Consider the following 26,546-nt stretch of genomic DNA (forward strand, 5'->3'; position numbering starts at 1 on the left):
TTGCACAACACAAAGGGTTGTCAATTGGTTAAATTGAGTAAGTGAAATCAAACCTTGTAACAAAAGTATAAACGATTTTAAGCTGTTAAGCACTTAAAACCCAAATTTAAGTGGTATTTTTTTTCACACATTGGCAAAAATCCCTTTGCCTCACCACTGCAGAAATCCTCTCTGCAGCAGCTTCCAACTGAACGAACTGTTGTGGTTTTGACATGGTGCTGCTGAGTGGGGCCTCGACATCTCCACACTGGAGCGTGGTTGACTCCTGACATGCAGCCTTTGTGAGGTGTTTAATATGGCGGTGAATGGGAGGAGGACACGCCGACAGGCAGAAAGAGCCCTTCTTTGATGGGATTAGCACAGTGGCAGACAGGGACTAGTGCTTTAGATTGATTAAAGTGTAATCCTGATGGATAATCATGCCTCCTGATGTGACATGTGTGGCCAGCAGCCTGATGTAGCAACCCCCCCCCCCAACGCTGTCATACACAAACAAACAGCATCTCCAGTCACATTCATGCTCCTCTGTCTCACTATTTCTTGCATGTCTCTGTACTTGAGTGCTGGCTCTTGAAAAAAGGTCAAGAGGAATAGACAAGAGCTGTCACTGATGAAAAATTCATCCTTTTCTCATGTCATCTGTCACTCATCTAAGATGCATTAGGGGGGATTTAAGGGATTGTGTTGACCTTATACCTCATTCGTTACATGTTTCTGTTTTGGAGCCTTATGTTCATGGAATGGCTTAATTGACTCTGACATTCAAAAGTTTGAAATGATTCCTTTGCTTTATTGTATTACTGAAAGCACTAAAAAGTATTAAAATTTAGATTTAGGACATTTAAAGTGCATTTATACTGAACCCAAATCATTTTTGTGTTGCAGTAGTCACATCAGTTAAGCAAGGTTTCTCAATCCTGGTCCCGGGAACCCACTGCCCTACATGTTTTAGATGTTTCCCTGCTCCAACACACCAGATTCTGACCAATGAAGTGATACATATTAATTGTAAGATACAAACAGTAACTATAACACATGGTGCTGACTTCATGATTAAGACTGTAAATAGTAGTAAACGGTAGAAAATATAACAATGAATGAAAATAACATGTCTGGGAAGTCTGTCACCTGCTTTGTGTTACATCGTTCAAGTGTGATCTGCCAAGTTTTATTGTTCACAAGAAATTCTTTTTTCACCCCACAATTCATTTACACTCACAATGTCAGTCACAATGTAAAAGTTGTAAAAGGGGAGTGTAAGTTGAATGCTGAACTGTTCAATGAGATATATGGAGCTGGATATCTGTGAAGGATGTTGTTCCTGTTTGAAACTTGACTCTTAAACAGGCAAATGTTGGCTATGTGGTGCCAGGACAGTGCTAAAATATACCACTGTGTGCCAGTAAATCACTCAAGTTATTCATTTGATTCTTTTTTCATCGATTGTACACTACAATATTTTGGTTCTTTAGTGTTGATGCAATAATAAATAAATGCAACCACACCACACTGTGCTATTAAGCCACTCACAATTCACAGCAGGGAAGTTCCCTCAGAGCAGCAGCCCCATATTTGGAGCATTTAGGACACATTAGGAGCACTCAAAAGAAATACAGGAGGATACTGTTGATCTGGATCAAGCCCAAATGTAAAGAAATCTTCGGAAATTTATAGACTAAATAATTAATTATTTATCTGTTGTATATCCATTGTGTCTGTCGCACAAATGACTTTGTACATAAAGTTGTTGCGTGATAAATTTGTGTCGTGTTCGGTGTTAACACAGCATTACTGAGTTGTATGCCTCAGATCAGCAGTATCACATAGGGCTGAACAGTTCATCGCAAGGTTATCAAAATTGCAATACGGCCCGTTGCAATTTTCAAATCACAGGACGCTATAAATATTTCTTAAAGCCAAAATGTGTGAAAAATTACCATTTTAGATTAAATGTTGTCCTGACCTACTGGATACACATCATATTCTACGGACTAAAGAAAATAACTTGGTTTCCAAAATGCACAAATATCACACAGTAATCGTGTACCATTCCGTCGCAATTTCTGTCAAAATAATCGCAATTACTACCTAGTATCACGGTAAGGTGCTTCCACACAGACATAGAGAATTGTGTATTCCAGATGTGTGATTCATGGGAACAGTTGTGCATTAGGGGCACTGACAGTGTGGAATTGTGGGCAGCTATCAGTGCTTGCATTATCATGATGGGAAAGAAAACGCTCTGAGCTCTGTGGAGTCTCCGTGTGATAGCCCGGAGTATGGGAACTCTTCAACAGAGGAGGAGGAGGAGGAGGAGGAGGAGGAGGGCTATTTATTTTAGGTTTGTATAACACAGCCAGGGTCTGGGTATTTTCAGCAGTAATGTATTTGTCATGTTCTGAGGGAGATTAAAATAGGATTATGGCGGTTTTTGCGGTGACTTTGTGCATTAGCCTCGAGTATGGGAACCCAGTTAGCAGCCAAATAAAGGAAGTGGGTCTTTTGTTCTGCGGGTTGCATGAAAGAGGCAGCAGAAGAAATTGTAGTAAAGTGGTTGGTGGGAGAATGACAGAGAACAATGAGTGGCAATACAGGCAATTAGGAAAGCAAAATTAAGAAAACTACCAGCAGCTTGCAGGCAGCCATAATATACTAAAGCTATTTATTTTATTATTTATTTATTCAAAAAAGATCGCCCCTTGTCCATGATTATTTTATCTCACCTGCACAAACTGTGCATTCCTCTCCTCCCTCTCTTTCCTCTCTTCTCATGGATTTCATAATAGCACCGCAACTCGAGTGACGGCACATTCTGGCTCACAAAGCAGCGGACGGAGGGGAAAGAGATTGATTTTGAGGGAGTAATAGAGGAGTAAAGTATAAGGCTATAAATGCTGGTATGTGGTCAGATAAGGCGTGTGATTGACCTTGATTCTGCTGCTCTGGTCTTCAAAGAGTAGGGGGAAGAAAAACAAATGTCTTAGTATTGCTGCATTTTGCATTTTGAAGGCATGTCAGCATCTTTACTGCAGTGACCTCGACACTTATGATAAAATCTTGATGATTCAAGGAAAGTGGACTGGTGAGGATGCAGCTGTAAGTTTTGGATCATAATTGACTTGTTTGTTACCGTTTTCATGACTTTCTTTCTTCTCTCTCTTGCCGAATCTCTTTGTCTTTCAGAAAAACTGGCGTCACACATTAAAAACAATGAGTTCTTCTTAAGCTATACATACAAGCAGATTAGATTTTTTGACTTTGCTTTTCTCCTCCCATGTCACTCACACTGTGTGATATTAACAGACTGTATATTAACATATCTCACATCAGTGTTGTGGGGAAAGTACGATTTTTAAGGTCCTTCAAGGTTATTTTCTGATAATCGCACAGTGCTGGTGCTTCAAGTGTATGCTAATCAGTTATATACCCTGTGCTTCATGCAGGAGAGTGAAAAGTGCTGACTTAATTTTGACTGATTTTGGGAGATAGTGTCATTTCTGACTGGTGACTCTGGCACTGTCCCTTAACCATGTGAGCTGGGGTGAGCTGATGGCTGGATGAATGGATGGATGGATGTGTCACATTCCCGTGCCCCGGTTTTGTCAAGATTAAACCAGTATTTTTGACATCGCTTCGTTTAATCAAGAGTGACAAATGCACAGTAGCAGTTTTCTGTATCAATCATGCTTATCACTCATGCTGAGTATACTGTTGTTGAGAAGATCAGGGGATTGTAACAGGAAAACAAAAAGCTGAGTGTCGGGGATTTCAAAATGATGTTGTTAGATTCTCTGTAATCCCTTGTATTTTTGGACAAAGCTGGGTGCTGGTGGATGAGCAAACTGTTAGATTGTTCTTTTTAGAATCTATTTTTTTCTGGAGAAACACAAACTTTGGACAGAGCCAGGAGCTTCTGCACCTAATTAAGTCTTTAGTGTGAGTCATTCTAAATTGTATTTTGGCTCTAGCTCTGTCCCTGTGATGTAAGAATGGTAATGTAATGCAATGTCAAAGTTAGAAAACGTGGAATTATTTATTTTACGGCAGTCTAATTTGTCAGAACACTAGCTCGTTACAATGTCTCAAGCATTTTAAGAGGTTTGCCTTTCTCATCATCTATTGTTTATTGTAAATTAGACTATATTTTTCCACTGTTGCACAGATTTAGTGGATTGGCTATAAATGGGCGTACATAATTGTTTGATGTTGATATTTTTTGTTTTAAACAAAAGGGGTTATTTAAGTCTCTCTGTCAAAGAACTGCTTTTCATTTCTTCATGTATTTCTATCTGTTTTCCTTTAATTCTCTTGAAATGCGGACAAAGCTTTCGCACCACTTTATTCTGCTCATCTTGACAAATACAACAAGAAGAAGCACAAGCACAACCCCAAAAAATTATACGTTTACCAGATAATTATACTAAGGACAAAAGGGGAGAAACAGCGTGAAGCTCTTGTAGGTTTGTGTTGAGAGAAAGAGCCGAAGCTCAAAGAAGAGACAGGTTAGTGAAATCAAGGCCAAGCGAGCGCTCAGCAGGGAATAGGCAGATAGAAAACTTGGCTGCATTCCATTTACTGAGGCGAGAGATAAAGGCGGTGAATTTGTGTGTGTGCATGCAGTTTTGTTGAACAGCAGGGGAATCCCTATGAGGTGTCCAGCTCCCACAGTCCTTTGTTTTTCATTTGTGGATATTCTTGCTATGTTCATAATGTTGACAAACAAAAACCCTCCTGTGACCATATTTCAGCAGGATGGAAGTGCTAATATTTAAAAACCACTGTGGCCTAAGCAAAACCCAAGTTATATTTAATTTCTTCAATATTCTCTCTAAAGTCACATTAAATCCACGCCAGAATGAATCACTGACAGAAAATTCTAATTATTTTCAAGAAATGTTGCAGAGCAAATGTCAATTTTATCAAGGAACACATGCATGAGCACAACTGTGCTCCGAGCCAGCACACAGGGTGTTCCAAAAGCTTTTCACTGACTGTGGCCTAATATTTCTCCATTTAATTTCCCTTTGCTTCTTCTTGTATTTGGGAAACAATGCAAGTGTAAGGACTTTAGAATTATAGATAGTTCAAAGCATGTTTCTGATGTATCACAGGTCTACTAACCACTGTATGTCCGCACTGGCGAGGACACAAACAGTGGATCAGTAAAACATGTCGCATCTAGCTCTATTAGTATACCACATCATAGTGGCCTTTTCTTTCATGTTCGTCTTTTATCCACATCTGAGCTGCCTCAGAAAGCTTCTGCGTTGGGTCAGTGAGCCATCTGTTTGTGTTAGTCCACTCTGCTGTTTGAAATAAACAACCTTCAGGCCAAACCACATTGTGCTCTATCCATTTGAATTTCCTCGCTGTTATTGTGTTATCCAGTGCCCATTTCCACGTGTTACTGTAGCCTTCTTTACTATGTTTTATATGGCTTATTTAAGTGGACTGATAAGCAGTAGTTAAAAAAATGAAATACTACATATTTACTTGTAGACCTTTCAGTGTATTAAACTTCAACCTGTTTGCTTTTTAAAGCCTGTGTTTGGAGACAATTTGGTGACACCTGGCTCAAAATATCACCTCTTAAAAGATTAAAGAGGTTTCAGCTTTCTGAGGTTTGCAGGTTCCCTCTTGGGATTCACCAGTGGTGGTGATGGAGAATGTCGCAACCATGAGACCATGCCAAACCTATCCTATCCTGTCTTGCTCAATGTGATTTAATCAGACTTTAAATTATTGTCCCCATTGATATGATTACTTTGTGCACAATACTTCAGAGAAAGTTGCCAACAACTACCAACAAAATATGTTGCCTTGTACATAATACAGTATATCGCAATATTCTTAAGTACCATCTACATCTTTCCTTCTACCTTCTCCTCCTCTTAGATTTTATCTGAGTGACAAGAAAATGTACCAAAGTAAATACAAATTTCTATCCACTGATTTGGATCAGAGCAAAAAAAAAAGAGAGTTTTTCATCCTATTCAGTTAAATCTTTTTAGGAATACAAAACAGATATTAAATCAGTATAATCTCATGTATGCAGGGACAAAGCAGTAGCTTGTGTGTGTGTGTGTGTGTGCCTTTGTCTTCCCAAGTGTGACAGAAAATCGTCACTGAATCTTCCCCCTTTGTCCCTCAGTGAACTGCAATACGCCCATGTCTTCTCACCAGAGTCGCAGTCTATTTAAAGAAGCTGGTAATTTGGAAAGGTTTGTAAACAAAATGATGGTGGATGAGCTGCCTTTCACTGTCTGTCTGTGGTTCTGATATGGTTCAGACTCCCTGACATGGATATCTGTGCCGTTGACGTGCGGGGAGGAAGAACTGGAGGCTGTTTATTGCCTCAGATGGACAAAGAATTGGGAAGTGAAAAGCACTCTGGGATTTATTAGTTGTTGTCAAGCGTGGAGCTTGTACTTTAAGCAGAGTAAGCTAGCTAGCTAAATAGCTAGAGAGCTTGTTAGATGTATGGCTTACTAGCTTGCTAGCTTACTTGATAGATAGATAGATAGATCGATCGATAGATCGATCGATAGATAGATAGATAGATAGATAGATAGATAGATAGATAGATAGATAGATAGATGATAGATAGTTAGATAGATAGATAGATAGATAGATGATAGATAGATAGATAGATAGATAGATAGATAGATAGATAGATAGATAGATAGATAGATAGATAGATAGATAGATAGATTATTAGACACATCTGTTTATCTGCCTAGTAATACAAATATCTAATCAGATAATCATATGGTAGGAACTCAATACATTGAGGGATGTAGAATTGGTCAAGACGACCTGCTGCAGTTAAAACTGAGCATCAGCTTGGGTTAGAAAGTGTGGTATGGTTGTTGGTGCCAGATGGACTGGGTATAATATTTCAGAAAACTGCTGATCTACTGGGGTTTTCCATGCTCAACCATCTCTAGGCTTTACAGAGAAGGGTCCAAAAATGAGAAAACAATCCAGTGAGAGGCAGGTCTCTGAGAGAAAATGGGCAGATAACCTGACTGTTTTGAACATTTTTAAGCCAAATAACCCCTTGTTACAACAAGCTTTGCAGAAGACCATCTTTGAAGGCACAACACGCTGATACTTTATCTGGTTTCCCCTGTACTTAATAAATTGGTCATGTACATGCACATAGTTAGACATTCTTGGTCGATCATCTGTAATCTTCCTCTGTTTACCTTTTACCTTTTCTCTCTTGCTTTGAACTTCCTGTGCACTGTGATTGCACTGTCAGGTGTGTGTGTGTCCTTCAGGTGATTGATGTGTGTAGGGTGTGTGTGTGTGTGTGTGTGTGTATGTACTCATGTTTATATTCCAGCAGCACTGAGCTATAATTACTCTCATCATATATAGATAGATACATTTCAGAACTTACTGCTCTATTTCAACGCTTCTTTTCACTCTCTCTATCGATTAATCTGTCGATTATTTTCTCGATCAATCAAGTAATTGCTAAAATGATTCAGTTTTGATGAGTTATTTGTTATATGGAGCAAAGAAACCACAAACTATTCTTGTTTTAATGATGAAAAAAAGCCAATTCATTTAGTAATCATGTAATTGTTTCAGCCCGAATGTACATGAACACCATTCTATTCTTTTAACATTCTGATATTGGAAAATATAATAAACGATCTTGTGATGATGATTTCAAGCAGCATAAATCTTACTCCTGTTTTTCTGACAGTACATTTTTCCAGTGTGTCACCTTCAGTTTCAGACATGGTAGACACTTGAAATGATTCATGCTGCTTTTGTATCAAGCAAGTATTCTTATGGGTGTCTTTAGATTGATTTCATGTAGCAGTCACATGAATAATTACGCAAGTCTCCCATCATCAGCGGACATTATGTACATTCTGTTCATTCTGCGTCCTCGGAGAATATACATTTATACTGTACATCTTTGCATGTGTGTGGGTACGAGAGAGTGTGTGTGTGTGAGAAATAGAGAAGGGAGGTGACCTTGGCAGCCCTTTCCTTCCCTCTTTCTTTTTTCCCTCTTGAAGGAGAGAGTGAGAGGCAGTGAGGAAACGAGTGGGAGATGGATTTCATATGATATCTCTCCCCTGCTCAGGGAATACTCCCTTTTTCCTCTCTCAGTCTCAGGCTATTTGTGTGTCTCTGTGTGTTTCTTTTAGGTTTTACAGCAGAATAAAAGCTGCCCTTGGAATCAATGACTCAGATCCTTGTCTCCATTAACACTGGATTTGCACACGATCTTCACAGGGATCATGGCTGGATTTCGTGAGTCGGACGTGTGACCTCCACAAATCCTTAAACTAAGCAGTATACAAACTCCAGCATCTAAGAACTCATCTCCACACGTGCAGGCTCCTCGTTAACACAAAAGAAAGAGTAGAAATGTGTCAAGGACACTTAAAGCTCTTGATGTTCCTACCATAGTTATGTTTGACTGCACTCATACGCTGGTGTTGCGTAACTACTAATCAATATTTTCCCTTCTCTTCTTCTTTCTGAGGCCAGGAGATAAATTGGCCTGAAGCTAAGCTTGCCGGAGCACAATTGAACCAGGCCTGTCAGTGGCACACCAACACCACACGCTGTGTTCTTCTGCACTGTCCAACGAGTACAAAAATACCCAAACAATAATTGGAAGATTAAGTGAGCGGTTTAACTGCTTTCTTGTGAAAGTGGAGGGAAGAACAATGCACCATGTCGGCCCGCGTGCTATATCAGGATGAAGGAGATGAGTCACAACAAAAAAAAGATATCAGAGAGTAGAAGAGACGCAGGAGGCACAGAAGGAAACAGCCACGCAGTCTGAACGTGTTGGTCAGAAAGGAAATGTTTCTTGTTTATGTGTCGTTGACAGAATGAAAAGGAGAGAACTCGATCTCTCTTTCACTCGTTTCTCTGTCTTACACTCGTGCGTTTTTAGAATGAAGCAGCACCTGTGTCACAGTGTGTGTGTGTGTGACCCATTTAAAGGCCCTGCAGATCTGCACAGGTGCTTTCATTCATTCTGTCTCATTAGACCTGTAATCGGGCTGGTATGTGAGCTCACCAGACTTAATGAAAATGATGCATAGACGCGGTCCAGTGAAGAATTTAAACAACGTCAGTCGTCGAGTTTGTTAGGTGAGCTCGGGTATAATTGTAAAAAACGGTGCTGAAGGAGTACAAAGTTGATTTTATTGATCTGGAAGTGAAGGCACCTCGGCATTAAATTAGTCTCAAATCAACACATGCATCCGCTGATAAGAATTAAATATTAAAATGTAAAAGAAAATACATACTTCTTTTATGGTTTCAGCCTCTCAGATTCTTAATAACCTCATCAATAATCTAGAATCAAATCTGCTCCTGTTCTTGTAATAGGTAAATTGTTTTCTTGTTGGTGCCATGTTGATGGTTGTTTCTTTCACTAGCTCCAGCCCCTCAGGCTGTTTTAAGCAGCAGAGCATTATAATACATCTGCTGTCCATCTATCCGCACTTTGTCTAAAACTAATGTACCCAGAAGGTACAGCTCTTGTTTTTTTTTTTTTGCTTTAAAAGACTCGGGATTAAGTGTTTTTAGTTTCATTAGCATCACGTTGCCCAACACACATCAGAAAATAAAAGGTGCAACTCATGCAGCTACAACCGTCTGAACAACACTTCAGTTTAGACGCAAAAGTGATGGATTATGCCACAGTTGCAACCGAGGGGAAAATCAATTTTCCCCTGTGAAAACATTTCTCTCAGGTACATTATCATATTTCCATGCTACATGACACAAACTGAGATGTTTGAGCTCCAGAGTGTCGATTTCGCTCATGGCAAAGCAGAAGCAGACCGCGATTTAAAAAAAGAAAGAAAGTAAAAGGGAGCTGGTTAACGAGGTGAGGGAACGTTGGGGCTCTAAAGCCGGAGCCGGTGTGGTGGCACAGAGTCAGGAAAGAGTTTGATTCCAAACAAACTTTACAGCTCATTAGAAGAGAATGAGAAGGGGAGAGGAAAGAGGTACAAGCTGGCTTTGATTAAACCTAATACAGTCATGCGGCCTATCTGGATGCTCAATTACAAAAAGGTTGCTGGTATGACTCCATTTATGATTTTAAGAAATCATATTTTAACAAATATATCATACTTAATCTGCTAAAGTCACTTAACTCCAAAGGGAATTCCCCAATTTAATCAGTAGCACTGCGTTATGTAGAGCAAAAACATCAGTTTCAGAATGTCAGGAGAGAGAACGGACACATGCCAGAATCCACAGTCTTAGTAAAGATGATTAAGATTATCAGATGATCATGTATTTTTACCAGTGTGAATGAGAATATGTCAAAAGTTTGACACAAAAACACTTCTTGCTGTTACAATACCCCATTATTGTAACAGTAAAAGTTCTGTCTCTTTCAGCCTGGGCATTTCCATTGCTTAGATTGGGAATTAAACCTTTACAGGATACACAGCACGTGTAATTCTATTAAATTCAGTTGTATTTGTGTAGCGCCAAATCAAAACATAAAAAAGATTATCTACATCTTCACAGAAATAGAAACAATTGTCTTCCTCCTCTCCAGTGAGAACTGTTTACTTTGGCTTCAGAAAACTGGGAGGTTGATATAAACGCTGAGGCATGTTTATATATAATATAATATTATAGAATATAATCTCTTGATTTCTACCCCATTCTCTCTTTGTGTCTTCAACTAGACATAAAGCCTTTGGGGAAGCAGGACTTCCTTACTCTTTCCTCTTTTGTCGCAATGGCTATTGCAGAGATGAATGGCTTTTATTAGCCGGAGAAAGACAGAATGAGGTGAGCTGAGTGGGGGTTTGGCGAGACAGGAGTAGGTAGCTCCAACGGGACACATTGTTTGGTCGCATTTGAGATTGATTCGATTTTAGGATTGAGTGACATTAAATGGGGATGGAGATGTTGAAACAATGTCCCCATCGAGTAAACCTGTCCCAGATCCTCAGCATCTTTGTGTGTGGATGCCTTTAATTTGTCCACACACTGTACCGTACGCCCTTAAGCTGCTTTAACGTTGTGAGCTCCATGCAGCAATTGTGTTTATTTTTCTATGTCGGTGAGCATTTTTGAGGACATTCATGCTGCAGTATTCATAGCCTTTCCACAGAATCTCCGGGGAAACCACACTGCTGTCAACAGGAAAAAACGAGCAGTTCCATTTTACAGTGGGACTGAATGAGTGCTGGTCCAGACCCAATGAAAATGCTTACAGCGCAAGATCAAAAGCACTTTTCAAAAAAACTCTGCTTAATTAAAATGATTGCAGACGTGATTGGAAAGACAACAGTGCCGGAAAAGAAGCACTCCTCTCACAGAAATCAATGGAAACTATGTGCTGTACAAAATAAAGAAAAATATACCATACTGACACCCTCGCTAATGACATTTCAGCTGGCAGCGAGACAGGAAGAAAATTAAAAGCCCTCTTGTCAAAATGAGTCAAATCTCTGCTCTACAGGCACGTCAGAAATTCAACACTCCCTCGTCTCTAGTGTGTCAGCTTGTCATTTCTCCTTACTCGTCTTCCTCTTCCTCTTTACATGATTACATCTACTTTATGGACTTCGCAAATTTACATTGCCAGATTTCTTCCGCCTGGAAACTTGAGTTAATTTTGCTTCGTAAGTCACTCAATCACTGAGTGTTTGAAAGTTCAGGTTTTCCTAAGAGAAACAAACTTAGCAACAAGGCCAGCAATAGCACAGCAGCTTATGTATTTATTTAAGTGTTTTTATGGACTTTGGTGTGGGGCAGTGAGCAGTTTACAAACTTCAGTTTCCAGTCAGAAAAGTCTGTCTAAAAACAAGATAAGGTGGCAAATATATTCTTCACATATCGTAGTCTAAAGTAGGAATAGATGGCAGACACAGCACAGTTAGTGCTGACTGTGTGTTAAGCACCTCGTATAACCACACTTCAAAAAAATACAACCCTTTAAGTTCATCCTGGTCCACATTATGGTCATTACTGGTCTCATAAGAAAGACAGTGCTGTTGGTGGGAGCAGCTGAATGTGAATTTCATTTTAATTCATTCATTGTACATTAGCTGTTCTCCCATTGTGAATATCAACCGACGAGGTTTTAATTTACTGATAAGAGTCGGAGTTCACTCGCTGCTTCGCTGTAACACTAGACTAATGTATCATGAAGCGGTCGCCCCGTTGTAATCATGGACTGACCTGCATTTGAATATTTTTAGTCTGGTGTTTTTCACTGTAATTCTCATTCACCCTAACCATCACCTTCATGTGACCATATAACAACACTGTCTGCTACTGCTCTGGTCACTGCTCGTGTGCCAGTCATGTGACACACACGCAAAACACATGACGTTAACACTAGGGTTGCAAATTCTGTGCATTTTCCTTAATGAATGAGTAAAATGTATAATGTAAAATTAAGAAATGTACATCGTTTTCTTACTTTACGTTTTAAAAAATTGTGCATTAGCAGCTCATGAGTTACTGTATGTGATCCTAATGACACATTAAGGCTGTTGCTTGAAAAAGCCGCTGGTGTCCCACTGTCAGGCTGCAGATAAACCCTCTGTTAGCCCGACTAACCTGGAGAAATCTGCTGTTATACTGTTTCCCATCATGGCACGGTATGGTTTGGAAGGGTAAAGCGGGGTGTGGGGTGTGGTTTGTTCCCGGCCATCGGGTGGTTGTGGCTATTTGTAATATTAAAAAAAGGGTATGAAAGAATGGAACAGTTGGAGGCGGTTATTTTGGTACTATTCCAAAAAACATATATCCCGCACTGTACCGAACCAAACCACTCGGTGGAAATACGGCTTTAGATGCATTTGGAAACTAATAGCAACTGTAGCCGTTGTTTCCAAACAAATTACACACAGACAATGTTATGTATAATTAATGAATACATTCTTCATCAGTTATTTCTTCATGGCAATTAATTGACTAATGATTAACCATTAACATGAGAAACCCTAGATATGCTGGCCTTGATTCATGCATACAGGACATATTTTGATTTAGGACATGTCAACTAGAACAGCTTTGTGCTCGGTCCCTACAGTTCAATGTAAAGTCTCTCCTTTTCACTAGTTCAGGCCCTTGTGTTTGTCCTCCTGCTACATAAAGTACTGTATGTCCAGTCAACATGTCTGTGGTAAACCTGACAGGCCTCGTCATCCTTTCCAAAGTTCTTGCTTCTGCTCTTTGTGCAGTCCCACTGCCTGTAGCGCTGTGCTGTATTTAGTGTGCTTCCCAGTGTGGCAGGACAGATAAAGGAAGGAGAGGAGGAAAGAAACGCGAGTGGTGAGAGAAATGAAAGAGTTCAGCCCCGACTCTTCTCTTTATAGCTCCTTGCAGCTGTTGCTCTTCAAAACTAATAAACGTCTCCCTCTTTGGTTGCACTTCATCTTCTAGATTAGTTGACACTGACTTTTTAAGATGGGGAACCACAGAGTGTGTCAGGGACGATATGAGAGCGAGTGTGACATGCAAAAAGGGATGTGAGTTGAATCCTGGACTTAACATACATGGTGGGAACCTCAGCCAGCTGAGTCACCATCAATGCCTCCATTTTAATATCCTCCTTGCCTTGAACTGATAAAAAATTCCTGCACCCTCATCCTTTTTTGTTTGCGCATTCTTGAAAACAGACGAGGAACAAAGTCCCTTATTTACCCAAATAAATGATTTCTATTGTTATCAGCAATTATGCAAATCCCCAAAGCCATTCCCAACATGCAGTGCCAGTTTTTAAGCATTTTCAAAGTGTTTTGTTTGAATTATAAAGATTTATGTACATGTTATCTTGTGGTTTCCCTTTTTTAATTCACAGGAAGACATTACACTCACACAATAGACTCCCCTAGGGCAGATAAAGATGGGTGTGCTTTTTTGTGTGCAACGCCTCAATGGTGGAGAGCATTGTGGGCTAGGAAACAAGTACGTGTTGAATGAATGAGTGATGTTGGTCTCTGAAACCTTTAAGGCTCTTAGCGGCGTGATTAAGGCTCACGTCAGGTTTCCGAGAAGCCTTTTCTTGGTAAACAAAACATTTTGTTGCCATGTCTGTCAAATCTCTTTACCACTAACACATTGCTCTTACACCACATGAACAGCAACATAGGAGGTGTAACCCCTTCAGCGTCAGCTCACCTCTGACCCATAATGCATCACTCCCACCCTCCCATTTTCACTTATGTAAGTAGAGATTCCTGGGAATCGCTCAGACAAGGTTGTGACCCAGTGTAGCTTCCTTTCAGACTCAACAAATTGCCTGGCTGAGAGAGATGAGGCAGCCTCCTGGCTAACAACGCTGTTTTGCACAGGCACAGTGTGGCACACATGAGTGCCCACATGTGCCTGGAAATAATGAACAACAATGTATTTCAGAGTGGGATTATTTCATTTGTTACCATTTCTCTCAAGGGAGTGAATTTGTGTGTTATTATCGTATAATGTCCATTATTAACTTATTATGTATCCACTAGTTAACTCAATAGACATACTGGACTTGCTTGAGGGAAGTTGAAAACGTTTCACCTCTCATCCAAGAGGCTTCTTCAGCTTTCAAACTCTCTCCCTCTCATTTCCTTCTTCTTCTTTGTCAGTTTATGCATCAGACTCAAAACACGAAGCATGTGTATAATGTTGTCTACAGCAGGTCCCTTAGAATGTATATATATACATATATACAGTATATGTATGTATATGTATATGTATATACATACATATATATATGTATATACACATATATATGTATATACATACATATATATGTATATACACATATATATATATATATATATATATACATACATATATATCTACAGCTCTGCTGGTTGCAAAAGGAACTCTGTTTGAAAGGAAGTCTAAGGAAAGATGATTCTAAGTCTCACTTGATTCAGTAAACATTTTCGTAAGGATTTAACGCTCTCAATCGCATGTTTCATGTCTTCTTCAATAAAGCTATGACATCATGCAGTCCCATCATGCAACACTCAGACCCAAAACAATGCCATTTTGGCAGGTAATGGAACCTTTCACACCCGCAGACATAGACAGGCATTATGTAAATGAACTCTCTTTGCTGGCTGTTTTTCCTAAAAACTGAATATGGTGGATAGCTGTTAGGCCCCAGGGTACTGAAACAGGTGGGAACAGACTAACGGAAGAGCATTTTACTGGATCAACAACGGCAGAGTTGGATCACTACCATAAAACATGCCCAAAGCAAGTGTAGAGGATGGAGCGATGGGGATCCACAGGCAATGGATTCTGTTTGTGCAGTGATCACTTCATAACAGGCACATAATCCATTGCTGAGTAACTAGATATGTAAAACAAGATATTAAATATCTTGTTTTACATACTTTTATTGCCACATGTAAGCATCCTCCAGAGTAGGATGTGGGAAAGTTTATCAGAAAGATGAAGATGTCGTAAAGCTGCAAGTCTGGAATAATGTCTTGTCGGGCTGTTTCCGTATTCGTGAAAAGCACCCGGGGGCATCATAATGGTCAGATATAGTCAGTCTGTCAGCTTCTGTGAGCTATTGCTCGATCTCCGTGGATTTAGAGTGCACAGTGAACCATGACGGCTTGAAACTGGTGCTGCTGATTTTTACAGACGCTTTACCTGCCAGCATGTAAGCAAACTGAGTGGCGTGGCCTTTGGAGTTTTATATAACATGATTTTTGTTTTTCGGGGAGCTATGTCCCCATTTGGAGCATAAAAGATGATAAAGCATGGTGTATATGAGTGAGCATCAGTGTGACTGACAGCTCATATTGTCCACAAGGTGCAACTGACATGGCATCAGTCAAATTGCAATTCTTTTGGCTTCACATTTGGGACTTTGTTTTGCAACAGGAAGGCTTTTTTTATTATTATTATTTTTTTTTTTTATACAATCTATGGTTGATCTCCACTACAAGCCCATTGCTTGCTGTCCTTGCCTATAAATCATATGTTTACACACACAATTTACTGCTCCCTCCCTGTTAGAGACACGTTGGCTGTCGTTTCTGGTCATTGTTTAGACTTCAGTGGCTTTAGGGCTGATTCATGGTCAGGACTAAACACAGCAAAGACAAAAATACAAGATGTGTGTGTGTGTGTGTATAAAGAGGGCAAAACGGGGATAAAATATCAGACACATAAACAGCGTCTCATGGCTTTCTCCCGCCTGACTCCCGTGCTTTTGCCTCCGCAGTTTCATTGCCGTCGTGATTATTAGTGATATTAGAGGCCAGTCTGCAGTAATTCCGCCCTACGGGAAGAGGCTGTCTGTGGGAGAGAGCAGACTAACACCACAATCAGATTATTGCTTCACCCACGCTTGCATGATAAAACTGTCTTTTCTTTCTAGCCCTTTGCATCTGTCTGTCCTTCATTTTCTTTGGCCTTAAGCGTTTGTTTGCTAGTCCCCCCCCCCCCATGTTTTTTTGTTTTTTTTTAAATTCTGCACTTTCCATCCAAACCAGATCAAAGTCTGAAGTGGAGAGAGATAGAGAGAGAGAGAGAGAGAGCGATTCCCTAACATTGATTGACACTGGGTGATGAATAAAAACAGATCTAATTGAGGAAGTGAGACATGCTATTAAAATCTATGCTGGTCCAGCACTGCTATGACACTGGAAAGTGTTAAAATCAATGAAAGCCGATCACATTGTGATCGAGATTCAGATTCTTCGCTTCACACATTCGATGGAAACGTGCACGGTCAGATTAAATTCCTGGCAGCCGATGCACATCTTTATACCCATAAAGTGCACAGAGCCAACAAGGAATGGATTGATTTTGTTGTTTTGTGGTATATTGACTCAAATAAAAAAAGAAGTCATAAAAGCAAAGTAAATCTACATAAGATAACATGCTTGGCTGCAGAACACAAAAAGCACTTGGCTGTATTTTGCTACTTTATTGCAATATTTTTAGCTGAGCTTTTGATTACATTTTGGAGAGTTAAAAAAACCCTCATTGTTTACTGTGGTAAAGATTCCCACACCACTCTGGTTCTCTTACAAAATAAGAGTCTACATGGAAGTTAAAATGACACAAATGTTACGTTACTGTTGAATTTATGGGTAACTGTGACTCTTCTGTGGCTTCTATGACAGACTGACCTGAAAGCAAGGAAATGGGCCATTGTGAAATACTCTCATAAACTCAAGGTAATTTCTCTTCCGACTAGTACACATCCAACCAATCGAATTGTTGATTTGAAATATTCTAAGAAGTAAACATTTACAGCTGGGGCTGTTTACAAACAAACAGGATCGCTTCCCCAAATCTCCCAACTGTCTGACAGAGATCCTGAAGTTCATCCTAAAGTCTATTTTGAAGCGGCAAAGCGATAAAGTTGAAGTTCCTGAGCCAATCAAGGTCTTTTGTTGCCTCTGCCTCTGTTTAGAAATGGTGTACCATTATTTGTACCGCTGCATCCGTCATCTGAAAATGGGCTCTGTCAAGCAACACTATCAGACCTGACTGAGGGAGTGTTGTGTGTGTTTACACTGAAGTGTTTAGGCTATCAAATTGCTGAAAAACTGGGTTTTCTGAGCAGCAGAATTCACCTTTGAATTGTGTCATGTTGCTGTTGTATCAGTCAAAAAAAAATCACTTCCTGTAGAAAGTGCAGGAACCCTCCCAGGCAACACAAGATGTGAAAAATGCTTCACTGAGACTGAGTAGTGTGAAACTGATAAGCTTAATCAACAGTGTGTGTGTGCTTCTTTGACTATTCTTTGAATGACATTTGTTTATATTTAGCTACGCATCAAATCCCCATCATCATTAGACTCCAACTGTTTCTTCGTGTGGCACGATCTGGTCCTTGTTGATTCACTTAATCGCGTTGCGCTTGGTGTGAATGTAGGGGATGATTGTAAATGAATGTCTGAATTATTAGCACAATTATTGTGCTATTTTTTCCCCCCATGTTGTGGTTGATGAAAGACCATTAAAGTCTCTGTGTCTGTGTCTGTTGAGCGTTGGCCCTTCTCTTTCTGCGATGGCTTTGCCTGCTATTTACATAGCAATTACACCAAGGAAATAATGGAAATGGGGAAAAGAGTGCAAGTAAGGCGTGCAGTGTTCCCATGATTATGGAGGAAATGTCGATGTCAGCACACTCTTATAATCAATATGTTCAGCTGATACAGGAAAAGGCTGCATTGGTTACGTATAATAAGGAATTTCAGCCCGGGTTCTTGTTTTTTGATTTTCCCGTGTGATCTCACACACACACACACACACACACACACACACACATGCACAAACAGTGATCAACACAGTTCAGGTCATTTCCCCTGGAGCAGTGAGGTGTGTACTGTGGTCACTTCAGTGGGCGTCAGTTTCAATGTATAAACAGCCTTTTCCCTGCTTGAAGGTCTTATCAGCAACTGGCCTTCCTCAGGATGTCTGTCAGTCCTGGTTCAGCTACACACACACACACACACACACACACACGCACACGGGCAGGCATTTTCACAGTGGAAAACTCTGCTCATGCTCTGTTTTTTTTTCCATCTTAGAACCATCTTAATGGATCATTGTTGTTATATGCGAGCTGACAGAGTTTATCGATGTAGAGCTTTAAGTATTTACGGTCAGGATACAACCTGCATTAAATGAGAGTAGTCTGCAAATGACGATAATAGGACTATAACTATATGCCATAACTTATTTCTCTTCCAAACCAAAACAAATCTCTTTGAATACTTTCTTGTTTTATTTGTGCAGTGTCTTGTTGGCTGTAGAAACTTTTTCTTTTTATATACTGTATATAACCCACTGAGGCTGAAATTCCCCATGCGGTATCCGCCTGAAACACTCAGTCAAAGTGTGATGCTTGTGTTATTCTTAGCGCTCTGCCTACATATGTGATTCTTAGAGGAATGAGTAAACAGAACAATGGAGGGAAAAAAACTAAACATTCAGCAGGTGTCAGCCAATAATATCAGTCGATTGTGCAGGGTCTGTCTAGACTATAGTATATGGTCCAGACCAGTGATAATCAAACTTTTTATCCCAAATACCACCTGAGAAAATATTGATCTCTTAAAGTAACACAAGTATCACCAATGTTGAGGTACAGTAGTGGCAGATTTATTCCATCCATTCTCATACTGCTGTATCCTCAATATGAGGGTCGCAGGGGGCGCCAATCCCAGCTGACATAGGGCAAAAGGCGGGGTACACCAGTTCATTACAGGGCCACATAGAGACAAACAACCATCCAATCTCACACCTATGGTCAATTTAGAGTGTTCAATTTGTCTAATCCCCAAATCTGCATGTTTTTGGACTGTGGGAAAAACCCAGAGTAACACACATAGCAAAATTAGATTAAGATGGAGTGAGAGATCGGGTGTCTCTTATTTCTTTCATTTTCTACGCACTCTGGTCAAAATTCCTCAGCTCCACTCAGATCACATACTCTGGTATACAGTAGAACAGTGTTTCTCATTTTCCCCAGCCGAGTACCAACAGAGGAAGCTCGTGTACCACTGGTGGTACACGTACCACAGTTTGAGAACCATGGGGTCTAGACTATTTAGTAAAATTTTTAGAAACAGATATATATATATATATATATATATAGATGTGTATAGTTAAAAATAACTGCGTGCAACACCAATGTGAGTTTCAAACAGTTTGAAAGATTGTGTCTAAACACTAATGTTCTACCAAATAGGATTTAACCAAAGTTTTTGGTCATCAAGCAAAACATTTGAGAATAACGTAATGTTATTGGTGCTCATTGAGGACGATTGTCTAATGGAAATAAATGTCTTGACTCCAGTGTCCTTACACAGACAAAACTCCGGAAAATTAAAAATACTGTATGTGAGTTTTGTGTTTTTGTTTTCAGTTCATTTGGAAGAAACACTTTTTATTCCCAAAAGGCGTCAAGGCGTCGTTGGCCATTATTGGATTTCCGCACCTGCACCCACTCAGACTGCACTCTCTATAACGGCACAGAGGATTATGTTAGTGAGACATAGCAGGTGTTTAAACTGATTAGCACAATAACAATGATGAAAAGTACATTCAATTTCTATTCCCGGGAATTGACATAACTAAATATGCATATGCAAGTGATTTAAAGAACTAGGAAAACTTACTGAAGTCAACAACAGATTTGTTTTTCTTTCCTGTAACATTTCTCTGTGAGTTCTTCCACAGTTGTGAAAACAGCAGGAATCCAAGCTCTTATATATGTTTATGAGCCGTGGAAAGCAGCCCTTTAAACGCCTCCTTACACTCACACACGATCAGAAACCTTTAAAACACACACTGTACTTGTAGAGAATCTAGTATGTGTGCTGCCTGTTGTTATTGTAACATTTTAGCTGTGTGTGTTTGCTTGCACTGGAGCAGGGAGTGTGTCTGCTCATATACAACAACAACACACTTTTATCACATACTGTATGTCCAAAGAATGTTACGCTGATAAATGAAAGAGAGTCAACATTTCTAACATTTCTAATGGGTAAAAAAAACAAACAAACTATGAAGCAAATTAGGACACGGTTGAATGTCTTCGCCTGAGGCAGCAAATTCACTCCCAAACAGTTTGACGTTGCCTTTTTAAATTCCTTAAATATAAGGAGATGGACAGACACAGAAATAGCTTATAAGAAAGGACTGTGGATCTGATCCCTCCTGACAGAAGATGGTTCATGTGATCGTCAAGTGAGAGGCTTAACCCTCAAGGCTGCATTATACCCGTTTTCACTCTGCTGCTTTAGATGAAAGCGTGTGAGCTCATGCCACTTGTTAGAGATAGAGGGAGGAGAGAGGATTTTAGGCTCCAAAAGCCTGAAACATTTTCAGTTGTTTTTTGTCCCAGTCAACACTCGAGAAAAAAATAAAATGTGTCTGTTTTTACCACTTTTGAAATGCAAAAAAAAAATGAACCTTGGGTGTTGGACCAGTGCAGGAAAGATAATTTATTTTTAAACCTAAATATGCCATTAAACAATAGTATCTAAATTAAAATATACTTCCTTTGCAGTAATTCTACATTATTTCTGTGATTTTTTTAGGCAGGGGACACTATAAGGTTCTGTCATTGTTAACCTGAAGCAAAAATATCTGTAAAAAAAAAACTGATTTATGCCGCAATTTAAGTGCAAATGTGCAAAAACCACTCACTCTTCCAGCGAAACCATCCTTCCGCTTGCTTTTGATGTTGTAAAACCAAAGAAAAAAAGAGAAAAAAGGGAGAACTTTTTCTCTCTCCAGTATTAATTAAAACAAACCCTTCGGCCAGCGAGAACATCCGCACACAGGGGATTGATTTAGAGGTCTGGCATTGCTGCAGCGGTGCCATATATCTGTGTGAATTTTTCATGTGCTCCATATATCTGTGCACTGGCGTGCCACGCTGACTCAAAGTGTTCGGGCTGTTTTTCACAGACGCCGCGTGCTTGCTGCTGGGCTGTTTTAAGGTAGACGCTTTGAAAATATGTTCTACAGGCTCACTAAATGGGGGAATTAGCACTGGTGGTCTGAGGGATTGGTGCAGCTGTGAGATAAGAGATAGGACCCATTAGTGTGGGCAGTTTGCCCATTTAAAGGCAGTTAATTATTTACCTCATTTGCTCTTCAGAGCCAACTTAGTTGGACGAGGGTTTACTTATTAGACTGCTTTCTGTTATCGAGCCGGACGGCACTAACTGGATTTACTCTTTAAATTTCGCAGTGATGATTACCCCAGTGTACGTCGCGTTTTGCCTCTGAAGGGTTCTGTCAATCCATTGTGGACGTTGACCTGGTCAGAGCAGACCTCGTGTGGACCGGTGTGGGTGGACGTAAAATAATTACAGTGGCGCGTGATGGGAGTTCATCGTAGGACACAACGAATGGCTGCAGGCTAAACACACATGGGTGCACACAACAGTGGATGCATGAATGAACACAGACCTGAATACAAAAAGTAGGCATAAAAAAAACAAAAACACAAACACACATTCAGTGCTTCATGTCTCCCTTATTGTTGTATTTTTCACTCTAGGAAAATCCAAAGTATCACACACACACTCACATCTACACATGTTTAAAGCTGCTTACAGAGAAGCAGTGGAGGGCAATTACTGCGCTTGTGTGTCTGTGTTTGTGTGCCTGTTTCTCGTCTAAGCTCATTTATCTTTTCTGGGGAATTATTTTTTTTCTAGGACAGTTGGTTGCAGTGAGCAGGCTGGGGAATCTATCATACTAAAAGGAGCCAATATTTTTTACCGGCGTCTTCTCTGCTACTCCCTTGCCACCATCTGCCAACACCTTCACCACGTTCCCACCCTTCCTCTCTCCTTTTTTTTTCTTCTACTTCTTATTTTTTCACTTTCTCTGCTGAGGTTAAAAGATAGGCAGGGTCAGTGGCACTCACAGAAACAGGAAGGACAGGATGTGAGAGGAGCTGTGTGGCAGGTAAGAGGCAAAATGCCCCCTGAGAATTGACACTTTTTTTTTTTCAATCAATCCTCTCATTTTCTAGTTGTTCCCTTGTGTGCTTTTATTATTATTAATTTACTTTCTCACTCTCGGTTTGCTCTCTGGATTCCCCTGTTTTCCATCAGCTATTTTGTTTACATTCACATTCCGCATCGTCTCCTCTGCTACACCTCACCTCTCTCTGTTCCTTACTCCCTCTTTCCCAGATATTTGCGGCACACAACGTAGGTCATGTGTTTGCCTCGCATGTGTGAAAGAGTGTGTCGTAGAATGTTGGCGCCTGTCGCAATGTGCAAAGAATAAGTGGGCAGGTCGACAACCAGGTGACACACATGCAAGGGGCTCTGCACTCACACACACATTCACACTCCTCACACATGCAGCACATGAGCATAGAGATACTCAGCGTGGCAATCGGCCAACTCCCCTTGAATATACGTACCTCGCGTCCAATTTGTCTTCTCCTCTGTGTATTTGTGTGTGCAAGCAAAGCAAAAGCTGGAGTGGAGGACCGTTATCATGCATCATGCAGATCAATAGAGTGTGGATTCATAAGTGCTGATTTCTTTGTGGATTTGCTGGCTCTGCACACTCTGCCTGGAATCTGCTGGTGTCACGGAGGCTCTGTATCAACCAGGTGTTTGTGGGACTGTCTGGGAGAAAGAATTGTGTGTGTGTGTGTGTGTGTGTGTTTCATGTTCACCTGACCGTGTTAGAATCCCTCTTCTGTTTCTCGGCTTTGTATGCAGAAGGTGGTAATTACTGAGCAGGGGAACCCAGGTTTATTTATAGCTCATGTTTCTGAAAGTGTGTTAACACATCCTCTTAGAGCTCGCACTGTATTTTTGAATATGTTTGCTGTGTTTTTGACCTTTTGTTACAGAGATTGATAGTGAGCGTGAGTGTGACATGGCAGCCTCTTTCACACAACAATTAGAAAGCCAGGTTAAAGCCATTAAACAGAAGGTGACCACCATTGCCTTTGTCAGTCGCCTGTGCGTGAATAATGTCACGGCCATTTGAGAAACAGAACCATTCTGATGGAGCAAAGACAACCCGGTGAAAACATTGCGGTAGTCTCTCTTTAAAACGTGTGTTTAGATGACATGATTGATGAAATAAATGTAAAAAGTAAGGATTGCCACAAACATTAACGCTAAATGCTATGCTAATGGCTATGCATGTTCCTAGCGCTGGCCCAGAAATTGTTTTTCATTGGCAACAATAGCAGCTAAAGAAGAAATGATGGCGCTTTTCCACGACACAGTTCTAGCACGATTAGGCTCGGCTCGACATTGTTTGGCATTGTTTGGTTTGATTCCTGTGTCGGACCTCGCACTAAAAAAGGTACTATTGCTAATTGAAAAACAATTATCCCACTGATAAAAAAAACAACAACAAAAACAAACGTTTAAATACAGCATTCCATTTTATTTTGACCAGTGGGAATAAGCTATAAGTGATCTCAGCTTCTATTGCAACATAGAGCACACCTACTCTTCCAACACATTTTTGCCTCCTTTTCAGCACCGTTCAACAGCTGCAAACTGTTGACACTGCAGTCGTCAGATAGCCCGCATGCTAATTAGCGGTTTCAGTTGCTCCACCACACTCATTAACTTCCATGCGCAGAAGTAGCTGTAATGCTAACGTGGAAGGAGCAGGAGGGGGCTGGCCGTGTGCTACACTGATAATAGATGGTTTGTCACTTCTTTTATCGTTAATGAAAGTAGACATCTGCTGCCTCAACCGTGGCATAAAGAAGGGAAAAAAGAAGAAGATGCATTCTCTGTATGCAGGGATAAAGAGATTACATGGGTGACATGGATGTAAGGGTTATCTTTACCTTGACAGATGAGGCTGAAGCGGGACAGCAGTGGCAGCGCAAAGGTTATGTGCACAGCTAAGGGAGATAGAGTTGATATGACACCACGCGACACATCCCTTTTCCATGAGCCAGTTAAAGTTCATGCATGTTATGCTTCGCGTGCAGCAGTGTGGTGTGAATCTGAGGGATATTCATTCAAGTGCAAATGAATTATTGTGGGTACATATATTCACAACAAGGCTTTTACACGTTGAAGTAACTGGTAGTGATCTAAATCAGTGTTTTCCTGTTACTCCCTCTCTATTCCACTGATATTTCTGTCATACGGAATATCCTTTTGAATTGGTCAACCAGACATTTCCAAAAGACATGTTTAATAAATGATTCACAACTTAATTTGATGCATTTTGTTCACATAAATCTTAAATAAAGTGCTGGGAAAAAAACAAGTATATTTATCTGGTAATTCTCCCAAATTTTCCATCCATGACATCTATGGGTCCTGATCAAGTCTCTTGGATGTCTAAAGCCGTGTTTCCACCGAGTGGAATGGTTCTGTGCAGTATTTGTTTGCATTTCCATTTGATATAGTACCAAAAGAACATGCCCCAAACCATCCAGTCTTTGCTCCCCTTCCCTTGGGGTACCAAAGTGAAATGGTACACACTGTATAGTTTGGCATACTCGAAGCAGTTACTTACCTCTAGCTCTTGTTTGTACCCAAATGTTGAAATGCACTTATTGTAAGCCGCTTTGGATAAAAGCGTCTGCTAAATGACATGTAATGTAATGTAATGTCATACGGTTAGCCCGTCTCCACCCAAGACAGTCAGCTGATTGGGCGACAGAAGAACGTCACACCGTTGTGATCGGTGTAAACATCCCATGGCAGTTTATTCTCATACAAAGCTTTACAGCCACAAACTGAGCAGGGGAAAAAATCAGCTAAGCGAAGGGCCAGTTATAATAGATACAAATAATGGTATATAATGCACTCTTTACACAATACTGCACTGCATGTGCGTGGTTGTAGTGGACCTTGGGGGACATGGGCAGATCACAGTGTGGATGGACATCACGCGCACACACACCCTCAGTAATAACAAATAAAAAGACTGAAACACCCAGGCCCAGAGCGCCATGATATATCCTTCACACTGACAGGAACATTGCATTGTTCACACAGTGCTGTGGTGTCTGACAAACCAACACAGTCCTAATATCTAGTAGCAGGCTTCATATTGTGTAAAAAAAATCATATGAGGTCAACCTCCACATGCATCCTGTCTTTTCTCCCATTATCTTAAAGGAATGCTTGGCCTCTGTGGTGTTTTATGTTCTAACTGCTAATTTCCTTACACACAGGAAACCCACAACTGTAACTGAACAATAGAAAGATAGACTTAAAAGACACCAGTGTGAGCCTTTTGGTCTCTGTAAAAGACTAAGTCTCTATTGTTTGCTGTGAGCCAGGAGAGAAAATTGTTTCCATTCAGCCCTCAGAAACAGAAAACACTTTTTTAAAGTAAGAATAAGATGGTGATATTCTTTTCATCCCAATGTTTTTCTCCTTGGAAATAACTGTCCACCACTGCTTTTTTTTTATTTCTTTCTCTATTGAACTTTGAAGAAAAGACGTGCTCATTACAGTTGCATTCAATTTCTTTTTGCATTCAGGGATGGGTTCTCTATGCGGTCCAGCCTGTAACTTTAATTTGCAGCTCCTCACAAGAATAAAACTGTCTGAACTGACCTGTAATAAATCCTAGTCTGCTTACTACAGCCCTGCAGAATAATTTGCCACTGTTTAATGAAGCCCGCAGCCTGAAGTTCCTTTTTCATTTACTCTCTGGGGTTGAGAGCCAGGTGTTGTTTAGCAAAAACCGAACAATCTGGGTGCCTGCTGAATACAGACACTGACAGCCTGGACAGCAATACATCATACTGAAATAGAACTGAAAAGAAGTCTAGATAATGAACTAGAATGGGCCGGACTTAAGATTAACAACCAGTTGGCCTGAAGCAAAGCAATTTCGTAGTATAGATAGGCCGATATAATCTTAAACTGGAGTTGGAGGAAGTACTTTGTGCTAAAAAAGCTCGAATAGAGCAGAGGGATTGATCTCTTCCTGTAGAGGACACACACACACACACACTATGCGCTGAGATATCAGATAAACGTCTCCTCATTCCGTCTTTATGATCTGGATGCTAACTGTGTCCTTCATTTGATCTGGTTCTGCCGTCAGAAAGTCTCCGGCTC

The 26,546-nt window shown here is 40.3% G+C and overlaps 1 protein-coding gene across 6 annotated transcripts in view; it reads left to right on the forward strand.

Moving 5' to 3' along the window:
* Positions 1–26,546, forward strand: part of kank4 (KN motif and ankyrin repeat domains 4) — a 77,348-nt gene that overhangs the window by 28,480 nt on the left and 22,322 nt on the right. Inside the window, exon 2 of one of the 6 annotated variants that reach the window (XM_058638398.1) lies at positions 17,115–17,168. The exons of 3 other annotated variants lie outside the window; for them this stretch is intronic. The gene's annotated coding sequence lies outside the window, so the exon portion shown is untranslated. Of the gene's footprint in view, positions 1–17,114; positions 17,169–21,706; positions 21,941–22,349; positions 22,432–26,546 lie in introns of those variants that run through there. 2 more of the 6 variants (XM_058638397.1, XM_058638399.1) reach the window with 2 other exon arrangements.

The sequence above is a fragment of the Solea solea genome, chromosome 9, assembly GCF_958295425.1.
Source record: "Solea solea chromosome 9, fSolSol10.1, whole genome shotgun sequence".
Classification (NCBI taxonomy): Eukaryota; Metazoa; Chordata; class Actinopteri; order Pleuronectiformes; family Soleidae; genus Solea; species Solea solea.